Source organism: Chiloscyllium plagiosum, chromosome 3 (assembly GCF_004010195.1).
Source record: "Chiloscyllium plagiosum isolate BGI_BamShark_2017 chromosome 3, ASM401019v2, whole genome shotgun sequence".
In the NCBI taxonomy this organism is placed as follows: domain Eukaryota; kingdom Metazoa; phylum Chordata; class Chondrichthyes; order Orectolobiformes; family Hemiscylliidae; genus Chiloscyllium; species Chiloscyllium plagiosum.
Genome location: NC_057712.1, coordinates 134,269,263 through 134,271,684, shown reverse-complemented (window position 1 = coordinate 134,271,684; position 2,422 = coordinate 134,269,263). Strand labels below are relative to the sequence as shown.

The following is a 2,422-nucleotide window of genomic DNA, read 5'->3' as shown; positions in this document are numbered from 1 at the left end:
CTGGCTCGAGGGGGGATGTTTCGCTTTAACGGTGGTATACGTTGACGCTCCCCTGTAAAGTTCTCTCGGGACATCGCCTCTGTGCTTCCGCATGTGAAGCTTGCATTTGTCCTATTGTCCATTTGAAATTCCAGCTCTCGACAACGGACACCTCCGTCAGTTTGGCGGTATCTTCTGGTGTGTCTCCCTCTGTGGGTGAAAATGAGCATGAGTTGAGCATGAGTTACAATTCGTTATACTTCTGTCCCATTATTGTGCAATGTAAGAACATAGGATAACCTCATTGACATTTGACCTGGAAACATTAGAACACACGAGGCTTTGGGCCAAAGTTCGAAACTGCGACTGGAATACATGGCTCTCTGATTAGCCGCAATGCATACGGGCGGAATGGCCTTTTCCCACTTTGTAAATCTTCGAAGACAATTTGAAAAAAATCTGCAACGAAAATGTTCAGACAGGGTGTTTTATTTACACCAAATACGATAGTATCTATCGCCTTGTCTTGTTATTTACTTGTGAGGATTCGGTATTCTCAGCACCGTGGCCCGGATCGTATTCCCGCTCATGGAATTGTTGTATTGTTCAGCAAACATATCGGTGTACCAGTACTTCTGCCGATTTTCCGATGCTGGCAGGTCATTGGTTTTGTCCAAAACATTATGAAGGTTAACATAAAACAAATAGCTGCAGGTGCTGGAAATCTGAGCCAAAAACGAAAATTGTTTGTGCAGCGGAGCATGACTGGCAACAGAAACGTCGACTCTCCTGCTCCTCGGATGCAGCCTGACCTGCTGTGCTTTTCCAGCATCACTCTGATCTAAAGTCGGGTTTGCAGCATCTGCAGTCCTCACTTTTGCCTAGTTTCTTTAGTGTCTCTGGTTCCCAATTCAAGAACTCCATCTCTAGCGGTTTCATGTTTGTACCTGCGTGCTGAGGAGTTGAAGAGTGAAGAAAAGTAACTCATCTCCTCCATCTCTGGGGTAATTAGGGACTGAAAATGGATCGTGTCACATTGAAATATATCTACATGCGAATTGATCTCTGTCTTTTATTGGGAACCATCTCTTTCATTGTAACCATCAGGAAAGATCATTTCGATCGCCAGAAAAAGAAATGAATGTGTCACTAAACTTTGTTTGCTTCATGTCCGAGAATACTCAGATCAATAGCTCCTTTGCTTACTTCTGCTGGTCATGTTCGCAAAGAGATATGGCAAATTGCCAAGTGTGATTTTCCTTTCAATAAATAATTTTGACTCAGTTTGCCTGCAAATATCTTTTCCTACCTTTGTGCTTTTCTTCTTTTACATTGGTGTCTCACACCTTACAAATGACAGCAAAGGTATGAAAGGAGATGGGAGCATTTCGCTCAAGTCAGCGAGAGCTTTCAATGAGATCACGGCTGATTTGGTCAATGCTCAAATACTCCGCGCTGTTTGTAGTCATGGCCGAGTGGTTAAGGCGACGGATTAGAAATCCATTGGTGTTTCCCCACGTAGGTTCGATCCCTGCTGACTACGTTATGAATGCTTCCCTGCTAGTACAATTTTCGCTTAAAGTTCAGAAAGATTATTTTGTGAACCAGGCCGGTAATTTGATTAGACTTGGGAAACTCGAGTTCTTCATCAGAAATGTTCCATAGTTAAAACATTATCTCTGTTTCTCTTTCCAGATACACTGATCGACACATCGGGTTTCTGCAGCTGTTACTGAACGTCCTGAGCAGAAGTGCTGCTTTTCATTAGATTCCTTTAATCCCTGTCCACTGTTCTCTGACTCGGGTCAGTGACAACACTTCGTCCTGCTCGTCAAAGTGCTTATTCCCCACCGCTCCCTCTCCATCATTAGAAACAACCGCAGGAAATCGCCACTTAACCATCTTTGTTCCAAAGTGCAACTCATCAGCCTCGGGAATCGCTCCACCAAACGGGACTTCTCATCCCTGGACATGGTGCAAGCCAGAGGATTGTGAAGAGATACTGTGAAAATATTGTCAGTTGGCAGTTGAAAAAATGTTTAGGAAGCAAACCATATAATTTAGGCTCCAGATTTGTAAATCTTGAGAAATTCTTTGGGTAATGGAATCAGAGGAGAATGAAGAAGTGTGAACTGTCAGACCGAGTAGAGGACGGGACATTGACTCTGATGTTCTCGGGACAGGAACTGATCTGAGACATTGAAATCATTCTCGCTCACGTACGTGAGAAATGCAAACTTCATCTGAACTCTGGGACAATGAAAAACTCTGGAACACTCAAGACAATGATGTGTTTCTGTTCGCCGAGCTTGACATTTTTGTTGGAAACGTTTCGTCTCCTGTCTAGGTGGCATCCTCAGTGCTTGGGAGCCTCCTGTGAAGCGCTTGGGAGCCTCCTGTGAAGCGGCATTTATAGTTGCCTGTCAATGTCGCTTCCTGTTGT

The 2,422-nt window shown here is 44.1% G+C and overlaps 1 non-coding gene across 1 annotated transcript; it reads left to right on the top strand.

Annotated features, from left to right (window-relative positions):
• Window positions 1–1,440: 1,440 nt before the first annotated feature.
• trnas-aga lies at window positions 1,441–1,522 on the top strand. Its single transcript has one exon. It is a non-coding gene; the product is annotated as a tRNA-Ser (tRNA).
• The last annotated feature ends 900 nt before the right edge of the window (window positions 1,523–2,422 follow it).